Raw genomic sequence first — 14773 nt, forward strand, 5'->3', positions numbered from 1 at the left:
TTTCCTTGACTAAGAAAACTAACCTTGTAACAATCTGGAATCAGTACAAAATACTGTGAGTACCATTACTAAAGTCATGTTTTCAGTTACAGGGCAACATCTCCTGAGTTGAGGGGAGAAGGAGAAAAGACATACCTCAGCAAAAGGTATTTTCATTGTGTTGAAGTGAACCTGTTGCTATTTACCTTGCAAACAAAATAGACAAGTCAATATTACTTCCCAAGAGAGATCTACTATGTTGTGCCTGAGAAGTTTGGAGCAACATACAAATTTCTAGTAGGGTCAGCAGATTCAGTAGCCATCATTTCTAACTTAATGGTATTGGTTAAATACACAGTGTAAATTGTTTCAGTATAAGCAAATAAAAAGCACAAAATGAAGTATTTCATTGCTCAAATTCCAAGAAACACTTAAATGCATATATATACACACACACACTTTTAATTTAGAATAAAGTTTGAAACAGACACAGAATATGTCGTTTGTACACATTTCTAAGCATTTGTAATCCTTTAATCACTATCAAGCTAAACTATCTTAAGAGGAATACTTCCTTTGCACCGTAAACTTGCCCTGGCCCTTCTATAAATATCTGAAGCACTAAATCTAAAACTAATTTATTTTCAAGTATGATTAAAGCTATTTTCTTACATATGCAACTCAAGCTCATTGTGACACACTAAAAATTAAGTAATTATATAAAAATAGTTTAATTAGTTACTTATTAATTAGGTAGTTACTTATCTGAACATACCCCAAACTCATAGCTAGAAATCCTATTGACAAGTTCAGCATAATAAAAAAGCCTTCAACATCATGAACAGTAATGAAAGTGCCAAATATTCCAGATATCACATGTTGCTAATGGTTCTCATTTCTGCAGAGGGTACCAGGAGTGGGGAAAATAAACTCATTTGCCTATTACACCTTGGAGGAAAAAAGTTTCCATCTTCTTCATTTGTTTTATCATAGAAATGTGATCTGCTGACACTTCTACAGATTTACTGTTACTGAAGGTAAGTCATAAATATGTGTTAAACTGAAAACTGATTTAACTATTTACATTGGGAAAGTAATCCATTTGATTTGATGCTCTAACTGCAGTACACTAAGTCTGCACTGGGTCTTGCAGATCTACAAACATCTTGTTAAGAATACAGTTAGCTACCCAAACATTAAAACTGAAAGAGGAAGAGGAAAAGAGTCAAAAATTCTTTACAGACTGTAACGAGTTCCTCTTAAATATACATGAGGTTAAGAGGATTTGGATGGAAGTTAAAAGTTTTAGATACACAAAGAAATGAAAGTTTATGTGCAATGAAACAGACTGGTCCAAAAGTAACCACTGAGCAAGCCAGAAGCATTGGTGACCATTTTTTACTATTCTTCCACAGAGGTCTGAGAAATGTGACAATCTATGCAAAACAAGTCTTTGACATCCAAAGTCAGTTTAATCAAAATATTTCTTTTCTCACTCTCAACAAATCTAATAATGGCTAGTCATAAAGGAACTTGAGACTGGTTGACAGATTATTTCACATTCACGTACAGTGGTTTTGAGCCACATTTTCCCTTATTTACATATGATAGAAGAGGGAGAAGAGGAGATGGAGGAAGCACAAGAGGAGAGGCAAATAATTAATTGGTAAACTCTCATGAAGCAATTTAAAGGACTGAGTATCAAGCAAAGATGTAATTTAGGTTTGATGGCAGCTTGTTATAGAAACCTTCATTCAAATAAAACTTCTTAACTGGTTAAGTATGTACTTTTTCAGAGAAAATCCACCTTCTCGTAAGATCCAATAAGCCTTTGTTTTCTTTTGGTTTGTATTTCTAATATGTTGAACTTTGCTTGAAATTTTTCATTAGGATTCCATAAGGAATCTCAAGCAAGTCTCTGCCTGTTACAAACAGTAGCTACTTTTATGCCCACAGTTACTATTTCTGTTCATAAAAGACACTCTCTAAGTCAGTCCTTCTCAAGAGACTGAAAAACATCATGGGTGCCAATCCCTTTCTTCAGGGTACAGACATTAAATGACAGATATCCATGTGTTTCTATTTTGACTTCCATCCAAGCAAATGTCTGAAAATGACAACAGCATGATAATGCAGAATAAAAAACCAGAAAAATTGTCATTCTGTACAATATGAAAGAATCACAGAATTTTCTGCATCATGAATTTGCAAACTTATTTTTCTAGCATTAATTTCAATTAATATTTATATATACCTTAATGTAGAATTTTAACAAATTTTCAGGTTAGAAACAAAAGTATGCATTCTTGAAAGAAGAAAGTCTGCTAAACTATGATAAATCAATAATAACTATGACAGTACAAGAAGATTTGGAATCTTCCAAAAAGATTTGGCAGACCAAAAATTTTCCAGTCAGTTTGAAGAGATCTTCATGCTTGGCAGAATACAGACGCATAAAATCCCATCTGACCTCTTCCTGATGACAAGTATTATGAAAGACATATGCATTTCAAGATCTATCATACTGGCAATATTTTGTACAGTAGTATCAGATGGAGCAAGGTGTAACCTTAAAAAAAGAATTCATGACTCACTTTTGCACTGCAGGAGAACATTTAATCTTTCCTAGTATCTGATATGAATGACTGCATAATGGTGGCTTATTTCTAGAAAGCTTTTTGGTTGCTAATACATAAAGCTTCTGATTCTGCTGTCAGCTTTGGACTAACAGTTTGAGGAAAATGATCTATCAGATACCTTCTTTCACATTTATCAGCGGAACTGAACTGCTAGTCACTCAGGAGCTCATTGTTCTCCTAATCTTCCTGCTGATGGTGATGGGCATACCCCATCACATACAGAAATCTACCTCAGTGTTTTGCAAACATGAACTGAACATGGAATTCATGCTGAAAACCGCTGAACTGGGGTGGGGTTCTGCACAAAAAAAGAATATTAATCATTGGAAGTGTTCTACTACATGCACATTTACATCTCTCTGAAAGGGTTCTGAGGACATACTCCTTTCTCAGAGGTTGCCTCAGTTAGGGACCAATTCAGGTAGTGTGGTCAAGGGCCCCCTCCAGACACAGCTGTGGGGAGACTGCCACCAGGGCTGCCTTCCCTTCCCAAAGCTGCTTTTAAGATGAACCACTATCATTTGTCTGTCTCCCAGATGAGCTATGGATCCCATGACATTGTAATTATGCCTGCACCTGGCCAGCAGCCATGTTAAGACCCTAACACACAACCTTACTTCATCATTACTGGCCTGTTTGACATTGCTATCATGTTCAGCTTCTGGCTTACCTCCTGCTATAGAGCAGCCAGCCAATGATGTTCTCTGACAGCCTCATTAATTGGGAGAGTATGCAAACCAAGAAGTCACAGAGTTACATAAGTTGCCCACTTTTATTCATGAACTCTTAATGGGCAGGAAGTCAGGCAAGTGGCTCTAAAATGGAATTCAAAATTGAGAATCAACATAGTTCTGGTTGATATCAGAAGAGGCATTGCTGAATTTTTTGTTGTCATAAAGGCTAGTAAGAAAGGCTGGAGAAACAGCTGAGGCTTGGAAGGTATACATCCTGTCTCAGGATATTCCTCGTCAGACAAATGCTTCTGCCACTAACATTCACAGCTTCTGCGCTGAGAGAACCCATGGCAATAAAAACAGACCCAGCAGTCTTGGCTCTGCCTTGACAATGACCACTAAAGGCCTGAAGAAAGTCTCTTTCTAGAATTCCTGTGTAGTAGGTCCATAAAGAGGACTGTGCTGTTTATGTTTTTCTTCCAGAAAAAAATCCTAAAAGGTTATCATCAACGACATAAAAGAGGATACACAAAATATTTTCTCACTGATCCTGAATTGAGCATCGTTGTGATATCAGTAAGTGTGCTTTCTGAAGATAGATTGGTATTTCCTCCTTAAGAGAAGTTATAAGTTTTATAAATTATATAACTTCCAAATAAAAACAGATAGCAAGTAATAACTAATGCCTATTTGAATCCTTTAAAAACATTGCAAAGAGTGTAAGGTAAAGTATTGATGTCATACATGTGACACAGTTGGTTTGATAGTTTGAAAGCAATTGTACACCTCAAAAAAAAAAAAAAGTTATCCATTACTTCATTATAAATGATAAGGAATTCTAATGAAGTTTACCTGTTTTCTTAAATAACTGAAAAGAACCAAAGGAGTAATACAGGGTACTTTTACCATACATGTTTTCCAGATAGCTTGAATTTACTATTTATTCATGTTTTTTCCATGCACCTTTCCCCCCAACCAGTTTAATTCTGATTCTGTTAGTCAGTCAACTTTTGCACTGTTAGTGTGTGGAAAAGATTATATGCATAAACCAATTAGAAGATTGGAAGTGCTTTCCTACTGTAAGCTGGAAAACTAGTTCACTAATGGTGAATGAGCTAATTGAGTACTAGCAAGGTGGCAAGCTTTTTATATACCAGCAGAGACAACTAGAATAGTCAGGCAGAGAATCTAATCTATTACACAAGCATTATGCAAGGACATTAACTGGTTCCTTCCTGTTGCAGCAATGCCAAATTTAATTCAGATATGCTCTGGATTTCACTCTGCCAGATCCTTGTTAGCAGTTAATATGCAAGGTATAACTGACAGATGTAAGATTTAAATGCCAAAGCAAGCATAATTATGAAGTTGTCAAGGTAATAAAAGCTTACATTGTAGTTCAACTACACTGTGCATGAAGTTTAAAAAAAGGGCTATTATTTCCTCTATTAAATCTTTATTAATGTATTCATTCAAATATTCTAAAAAGCAATAAATAGTATTCCAGAAATTAGTGAACCTCAAAACATTGAGAGATTCAGTTTAGATTAGAGCTTAACATCAAAAATTAGCTGGTATATCAAGCTCTCAATTAGCTCCTGCCCAAAATGAATCCTTCCGTGACACATCATCTACACATTAAAATGTAGCTCCTGTGCAAACACTCCCCTGTGGCCTTTCCTAAGCCCTGTTTATCCCTAGAGCATGATCTTGATGGCAAAGCTAATCGGCTGGACAAATTATGTATCTGTTTTTTTCACCTAAACAGAAAGGTTTTTAAGGAAATAATCAAATAGTAAGGCAACATGCCCTTGCTGGGCATGATTTTCTGAAACATGCAATAAAATCTTGACTCTATCTATGTCAAAGGCAGGGCTTTCTTTTGACAGGAAAAAATAAAAATAAAAAAAATAGATAAACACTACCAGAAAACCCCCAGAACAATAGCAGAAATTAAGGCAGACAGTCAGATTCAAAGAAAGAAGAGGAAGCTGACTTCTAACTTCAGTGTGTATCTTTTTCATTGATAACATTTTCTCCCATCTACATATTGGCTTTACGAGGAGTTCCACTGCCACTGAATGAATTGGGTAGCCATGCTTTGAGGGAAACGAAAACTTCCAGATGGGAGAAGCAGTGGTAGTTAAGCTTACTTTTTCTTTTCATTTTGTTACATGTGGGTTAAACCCAAGTCATTTATGAATTAGGTTTCCAAAGGAAGAATTAAAAACCTTAATTGTGAATAGTGAACTGCTCAGAGTGAACACTAGGCAGTATTAATAGTGACTTGAGCCTCTAATCTCATTTGATATTACAAATAAGAACAAAGATTCTATCAAAAAGGAACAGGAGAAAATAAAGACAAACAAGCAAATCAAGGCTGCAAAAAGCAGTGAGCACGGGTATGTTGTCAAGACCAGACTCAGCAGTAGGTATCAGCCTGGTTTCTTCAAGATTAACATCACTTTTGCCAAAGGCAGTAACAACCAAAATGGCCATGTTAGCTAACTTCCATTTAGTGATGATCATGCTGGGTAAGCAAACCCTAGTGATTACATCTGGTTTAGATCAACAATAAAAGACAAAGGAATACTCTGGTGTATCTAATGGGATGTGCATGAGAGGGCATAATCCATTCCAGAAGCCTTACAGCTGCTTACATAACTTTTCAATAAAAAGTTAGCATCACACCACGGTATGATTTTTGAGAACACAAAATTTCACTCACACAGCACAACAAAGTTAAATTAGCAAATAGTTTCAGAGTACAGTCAAATCCTTAACTGTGATTAAGAGATCACAGTGTGATGAAAAGAAGTACTAACATAAACAAGACAGCACATTGGACTAAGGAATAAGCAATTATTACAAAAATTCCCCAAGTGATCTAGTACACTAGAGATAGATGGTAGCATGATTCTCTGGAGTCACTATAAAGAAACACCATCCTCTGAGGATGCTCAGATACAAGAGAAAAATATTCCAGAATGTCTAGAAAAAGCACCTCCCCCAAAAAGGAGGGGAAAGGAGGGAAGGACGCAGTAACATTTAATGAAAAAAAAAAAAGAAAGAAAAAAAACAAGCTAATACCCGTAGTATTACACGTAGTGACAGCTAAAGGTTTTGTCCAGTAAGTGACATGTCGTACCAAAAATGCCTTCAAGAAAAAAAGAAAAAAAGAAAAAAAAAACAGTCTGCTTGTATAAGCATCCCACAGAAGATCAAAATGTACTTTGAGTTTTCCTTCACTCATGATGTGTTATCAGTACAAACCACGTCTCTTGGAAAAATACAAATTGGATGCCAAAACACAACTGATTATAAAACTGCGAGACAAAAATCTTTCCACAGAAGAACAGAAGTACCAATGCTACTAAGCCAAAGCAGATAATTAAACTACCCATCAAAACTGAAATCAGAAATCTGGATGTTCAACAGTTAGAAAAGTACGTTATATCCTAATACATTCATACATGCTGTGGGTGCTTTACCAAGATACTGAGTAATCAAAACATTAAGCGCTATTACAAGATGAGAATCAACAGAGATGACTCTTAAACTGGAATGAGATTTCCAAAATCACTCTTAGGTTTATGGACACTGGAGAAAGAATTAAAGCAACCTCTCGTCCTGTCATCATGAAACAATTCTTTCTTCTGTTACTAGAACAAAAGCAGCAATTAACCACATGAAACAAATATGATAGATTTTCTTAAGAGGTGCATTAAATTAGAGGTGTGCAGGCATGATAATAGTGACAACAGTAGGACTGCATTGAATGAAGATAGCTAGGCTTCCTAAAAAACAAAATTAAGCAATGTCTACATGGTATGCCTGTTTCAAACATATTAACAACAACAAAAATGCAATATAACACACAACTTTTGCTGATTCCTCACACTACAGACTTTGCATATCATCTAACTACTGTCTAATACAAACTCCCTAACAACACTCTCAAAATAGTATCAGTGAGCACAAATATAAGTAGTTAAACCAGACTGTGTTTCAGGCATTTTCTGTTAAGCACGGAGTTTCGTACAGAGACTGACAACAAACTAGCAGTCTCAGGTGACACATGACATCGGATTTTACAGATGCTACTTAGAATCACAACTTTTTAGTATATTCAGTAGATAAAAACAATAGAACAGCATTACCTATGCACTATTTCCATTTTGCCTACCTAGATTCTTGTCTGATTTCCTCATATCTAAAAAGAGAAGAAAGATTTGAAGGAAAGATTGAAGGAAAAAAACAGCTCACAAGTATCTATGCTGCATTAATTACTTTGTCCTCCTTGATTAGCAAGCAAATGAGAATTATCTATCAGAGCAAGCATTGCTTTGAGTCATCCTCAGAGAGATTTTCAATTTCTTTCTCTGGTAGTCAATATGTCAGCTGCCCACACAGAACCAACAGCATGCCCTCCAGATCCACTCCTGGTAAGGAGCTGTCCCACTGAATAGAAATAGCCACCCACATTCCTGTGGTCTATCCATACTCTTGATAAACCAAAGTAGAAGTAAATAATTTCAAAGAACAAAGTCTTATGCAGTCTACCCATAGCTTTGTATAGCCATTGGTTTTGTGTCACCCTTCAGTGTTTTGTTACTCAAAGATAAATACATAAATAAAAACCAATTAAGCATTAACTAGGAATGCTTAACATCCTTCTGACAGCAGCGTGGCATTGCTCTTACAGGAGAAGACTCTATGCAAATGGAAAAACAGTCTTGCATTCATTCCAAGCATAATGTGTTTGTATGATTCCCAAACAAATTCTTTCCTCAGTCCCTCTAAGCCTCATTGCTTGCAATATACTCTACAGAATTTTTACTTATTCATCTTCTCTCCATCCTCCCATTCCCTGGCTGCAAGATAAATTTCAATTTAGCCTCCATGAAATTTACTCAGAGATATTTTGTAAAAATTCAGACACTGGAAATTTCAGAATTTAGGTGATTCTAAAATAAAACATATGGGACCACTTACCTATCAAACCTATTAACTGAGCTTTGCAACTGCAGGTGAGCTACATAGTAACAATTCACAGCCCTAGGAATGTGATAGAGGAAACCATTTCATAGATTGTATAATCATTTGATTTGGAAGGAACTCTTAAAGGTCATCTAGTCCAACTCCCCTGCAACGAACATCTAGAGCTAGACCAGGTTGCTCAGAGCCCCATCCACCCTGAACACAAATGTCTCCAAGGACAGGGCATCCACCACCTCCCTGGGCAACCTGTTGCAGTACCTCAGCACAATTATAGTAAAAAGCTTCTTCATTATACCCTTGTCTTATCACAACAGACCCTGCTAGAATCTGTCTCCTTCTTCCTCACGGTCCTCCGTTAGATACTGAAAGGCAGCTACTAGGTTTCCCCAGAGCCTTCTCTTCTCCAGGCTGAACAGCCCCAGCTCTGTCAGCTTGTGTCCCATCACTTTGATCATTTTTGTGGCCCCCCCTCTGGACATGCTCCAAGAAGCCTATGTCTCTCCTATACCAAGGACTCTACAAGAGGATGCAGTAATCCAGGTGAGGAATCACCAGTAAAGAACAAAGGGGCAGGATCACCTACCTCAACCCACTGACCACCCTTCTTTTGATGCAGTCCAAGATACAGTTGGCTTTCTGTACTGTAAGGGCACACTGCTGGCTCATATCTAGCTTGCCATCCATCTGTATACCCAAGAGCTTTTTGGCAGCTTGTCTTGATAGTTGCCACTACCCAGATGTAAGGCCTTGCAGTTGAATTGTTAAACCTCATGATGCTCACCTGGGCCCACTTCTCATATCTATCTAGGTCTCTTTGGATGGCAGCTCATCCCTTGGGTGTGTTGACAGCCTGGTGTCATTCATAAACTAGCTGAGGGTGCACTCAACCTCACTGTTGATGTCACTAATGAAGATGCTAAGGAATTCTAGTCCCAGTACTGATCCAAAACCATAAAGGATAAGATGATAGGGAGTAGTCAGCATGCATTTACAAAGGGGAAATCATGCCAAGCCAATCCGATACATGTAACCGAGAACTGACTAACTTACTGGGCGAAGGGAAAGCAGCTAATGATGTTTACGTCGACTTTAGCACAGCTGACCCATAACATCCTCACAGACAAGCTAATATAATTACACAGCAAGAAAGGTTGAATCAAAGTCCAGCTAGATGTTAGTGGTATAACCCAGAGGTTGACAGTTGGGCTAATATGAACACCTTTATTAATGAACTAGGCAATGTGATGGAGTACTCCTGAGCAAGATCACATATACCAGAAGGAGTGGCTGGTGCACTACATGATTATGTTGTCATTCCAGTGGACTTAAATATGGGGAATGTGAAACCCTGAACCTGGAGAGGAACAACTCCAGGTACTGGAATACACTGAGGGCTGACCAGTTGGAAAGCAGTTCTGCAGAGATGGCCCTTGGAGTGGATAAAAGCTAACCATCAGCCAGCAATGCACCTACATAGCAAAGAACATCTACTCTATGAAGACTAGAAATATATTTTTTTTTTCAAGTAAAAGTTAGTGCAATCACAAGTGCAAGGGGGATAAGTTGTCAGAATATATGCTTTTCAACTTGTATATTTGACATAGAAAGGTGAATGAAAAAGCAACATTGATGAGCAATATTTGTTCTTCAGATACTTTTTAGATAAACCCTAGGGGTATTGTCCCTGAGCTCTATTACAGTCCACATAGTGGATGATTATGTAAGTCATACGCTGCACTACTACATTTTTAATAGGGAACAGACTGTCACCACCATCCTTTCAGGCAGCAAGCTACAATCCCCAGGCAAGATACAATCTGCTGTTTTCACCAAGTTTCTGCAGGTATTGTGGAGCAATCTGACTTGAAAACTGCTGCCTAGTGCCTAGAGGAAGGAAATTCCCTCAGCTTGCTTCACAGGTCTGATAGGAATGCAGCTAAACTTTGGGAGGAGCTAGGAGCTTTCAATTTGCAGAATTGTGTTTTCTTGCCTCTTTGCTTTACATTTATGCCTTGTCATCAAGCCTTTGAGAATTGTGAATTTTATGTTCTGAGTTCTGGCAACTTTGAAAAATAGACAAATACTTGATATCTTAAATCCAAAATTTTATCTGTACAAAATCTAAAGTATGAATTTCTAAAAGGACAGCTGTTATACCTTATGTAACTCTTACCCTATAGTTAATAGCATCTAAGGAATTTTGTGGGCAGTAAGGAGGAACAAACTAACCAAGGTTTATCTGTACAAGCAGGTTTTGCAGCCAAGCAACTAATGTACTATAAACTGAAACCCTACTTTATCATTTATCAGGTAAAAGGAATAATTACGGCAAAAATATTGCAGTACTTGTCTGATCATTTTTCATCTGCTATTTTACAACGACAACAAAAACTAACCATCATTACTTGTGGATGTTTTGGTGGAGACCAATTTCAAATAGTCAAAAGGAATTTCACAATTAATATATTTAGAGGTGCAATGAATCTTGACACTTCAGAAGTTCTAAAGTGATTTGCATAGGAAAACTTGCACATATGCACATTGTGTGTACGGGTGATGAGGTGCTCTCTTCTTAAAAATAGAGATGGAAAGCTGAAGATCACATAAATGGATTAGAAAAACTGTGGATTTCCCTCCCATTGCTTTGTTTGCCTATTTTACAGTGCCTCAGTGACTCTGTTCAGCCTAATTACTTTCTCTTGCGAGGACAAATCTTTAACTATCTCAACACAGGGCAGAACACAGCAAAGCACCACTGCAGCAAAGTATCAAGATAAAGGGTGAATGATTTAATACATACTATGTAGTCTGGCAGGAACTTTCAGTGTCTGGAGCTGTTTTTAATTTTCAGTGTGACATAGAACATACTGTCCTGTTCTGAAACTCAGATTTAACTCATTCTGGAGTGCCAATCTCAGGTCAAGCTGTCAACAACAGTTTTAAAACCACTGTATTTAAAAAGCAATGTAAAATTAATTTAAGTTTGACTTAAGAATAACAGAAGGAGAGTTCTTCTGAAACTGTCCATTTACAAGGCAACAAAATATTTTACATTATGACAGTTCTCAACATATGCCTGAAGAAACTGTATGGAACCTAACTTATGCCCTAAGAGAGGATGACAGGAAACATGAGAAACAGATTTTCTTCATAATTACTATCATGTGATAAGGCTGATATAAAGATATCATCAGAGTAATACTGATTACAGTAGCAGTAATTTCCCCCCAGTTTTTATTCCCAAGCCCATTCATGTTCTAGCCCCAAACCAAAGGAGAAGTTGGACAAAAATCAAGAGGAAATGAACAGCTGCAACAGCCCCTAAACCATCACAGCTGGGTGGAAGGGAATGGGTATAGTAGCACAAGCCAGACATTGACAGGTCAACAAGTTTTGAAGTAGGCTACTTAGAAATAAAATCTCATCACTTTGCTTTCTGATACTTTATTTGCAGCTTTTCCTTTCAAACCAAATTCTTTAGATTTATCATTAAGAAACTGTTCTACAGGGAATTTAGCAGTCATAAAACTATGGCAGCAGAGCGGCAGTCTGACAAAGTGATGACTGACATGAAAGCGTGTATGAAGCAAAGGTGTGTCACTGAATACTTTTGTGCAGAAAAAAAATGGCACCCACTGACATTCATCAGCACTTGCTGAACATTTATGGGGACTGAGTAGTGAATGTCAGCATAGAGAGGCAGTGGGTAGTGCATTTCAGCAGTGGTGACAGCGACATGAAAGACAAGTCCCATTCTGGACAGCTATGCAAATTTTTATGAGCATAGTATGCAGGCTCTTGTTTGTTGCTGGTGAAAATGCATAGCTAACAGTGGTGACTACACTGAACATTACTTTTCTGTAGCTGAGAGTTTGCTCTATCAAATAGTGTTATTGTGCTCTTTGCATCTACTGTAGTTTCTAAGGAAATAAGTAGGAGGCATTACTTTCAGAGTGACTTATATGTAATTGTCATTACATTTAGTGCTATATACATAATGTGCAAAATAATATTTATGAGTTGAACAGAAGCAGTTCAGCAGAGGAGGACACCTGTTATAAGTTGAGTATTTTAATTAGAAGTCAAGTTTTGATAAGAATATGAATTCTCCCAGTCACTGCTGTATCACCAACTAAAAGGCATATCTAGCACACAGGGAAGTGATAAGAGCTGGGGACACAACAGCCCACTCAGCCACTCTAGTTTATCTGTACACAGATCAAAAAGGTTAAACTATGATGCACAAAGGTATCTCTAGATATTTTGAAGTTTAATTCTGACAGGGTGAATTAAGCCTCTTGAGCATATCTGCTCCCACAGCTCAAGCACTTCAGATCATGAACTATTTTATTTCAAGCTAATTTAGGTACTATACACTATTGCCTTCTGGCATAAGTTGTAAAGTAGACAATAATAACAGTCATGTACCTTCAACCTATGCACAGCACTTAGTGAAAGTGTCAGCTGTTAGTTACTATAGATACAGAAAGTAAATTCACATGTGAAAAGTGTTTGAGTCACAGCATGTGGCAGTAAGGTTGTAATGCAGCTCACTACAGGAGGTACTGTAGTGGCACGATTAAAATGGTGAAAAATCACAATCATTAGCACAGGCTCATCCAAAATAAATTTCCTGACAGCAAAACTACTGCATTCCAGCCCTACGGAGTGTCTGAAGGATATCAGTGTTGCATGAACACTAATAACTTATCAAAACTAAATACATGCCTAACATTCCTTCCTTCCCCCATGCTGGTTCAAACTAAGACTATAGACCAGAATTGAATGCTGTATGACGACATAACACCCTTGGTTATTTCTTTGCAAAAGGCATCTATATTCTTTGCCGCTGCACAAAGGAGTGGCTGGAAAGAGCTTGTTATGGTACTACCTTTGCAACTTTACAATGTGTTCTTATATCTTTTCCATTCTATCATGTAAGAAAAGGTTTCACAGACATTAACAAAACATAAAGCTATCCTTTAGAGCTCTCTATCACCTCTTGCGGTTTTGTACCTAATTTCCCTATACTGTTCTAATATGGAAACTATGCCAAAGAGCATTTCTTCAGAAAGAGTCCAAAGTAATTTATAGTGTATGCTAAGGCCAGATAGCTGTACTTAAATGAAAACTGCTTAATTTTAGCTAGCATCAGTACAGGCTAACCTGGACTGGAAAGCAAAGATATTTTAGGATTGTAGTATTTAACGCTCCAGGTACAAATTTAATCAGCAGAGCTAAATTGTAACATTTTACTTAATAAAATATAGCTAAATTTTACTACGCAGAATTCAGCAGGTACGACATTTGAACAGGTCATCCAAATGAAAGCCATTATTATTCTTTAATAATTGTCAAGTTTCCAAGTGATCTCAATATTTCACCATAAAAGATAGGAATAATGAATTCTCTCAGGTTAAAATATAAAATAAGTGGGAATATATCAGTTTATTGTTATTTAAGTTTTTTTTTTCCTATACTGCACAGTAACTCCTGACTTTTCATTCATTCATCTTTTCCTCCTTCATTTTGAGCTTCACAAATCCTCTAGTTTTGTGATTGTATTTATTCTGCCTGTTGAAGAATAGTCTTTAATAGATGGACTAACTCAGATAATGTTGACAAGATAATACTTCAAATTAGCAAGAACTGTAAATCTGAACTGCAAAATTAAAGAAACAGGAATTGCAGAGACAGGATGTATAGACAGGCTTGGCAAAGAATTAAATAGTTATTAGGATAGTAATGAAATTATCCTAAGGGATGCAGACCATATAGCAGGCAATGGAATTAACAATATTTAAGGTACCATCTGATACATCACTACCAATGAAATTATCCAATGTTTTTGATTAACAAGATATAGCACTGAAATAAACTATAAGAAGTTCTTAAAATTGATAATAAAAAGCTATATCAGACAAAATACATGTGTTAGACTTCTGAAATAATCTTTAGATAGTTCTTAAAATGGATATTAAAAAGTTATCCCTGCTATGTGGAATGCCTGCCACAGTGTTCTAAGCATTTTCTGTAGTAAGCAAGGAAAGTCATAGTTTCATTTAATAGTGTTGCATGGCCTGAGGGGAGCAAAAGTATTTTCAACAAAGAGAAAACATCTGCAAAGACACTTATTTACAGAGGCATGTGATATACAGACTCATGCACTCATGATGTGAAAAAGGAACAACATCCTTTTCTGGGAAATTAGCAAAGCTTATGTATCATAAATTGTAATCTGAGTTTTGGGAATACTTATTTGCATATTTGTTCTGCTTTGTTTTACTGTTGTGTGTCAATTTTCTCATGTTGTAACATAATCCAGTAACACGATTTGGGAAGCATCAGCCACATTTTAAATTTCTATTACAAGTAAACTAAGTTTCATAAACACGTAGACTTTCTTCTGTGTAGCACTTCTTAATCAAATGTTACAAAGGTTATGAGAACAACTGAGGCCATCAGAGGACTGAAAAAAAA

Source organism: Meleagris gallopavo, chromosome 4 (assembly GCF_000146605.3).
Source record: "Meleagris gallopavo isolate NT-WF06-2002-E0010 breed Aviagen turkey brand Nicholas breeding stock chromosome 4, Turkey_5.1, whole genome shotgun sequence".
Classification (NCBI taxonomy): Eukaryota; Metazoa; Chordata; class Aves; order Galliformes; family Phasianidae; genus Meleagris; species Meleagris gallopavo.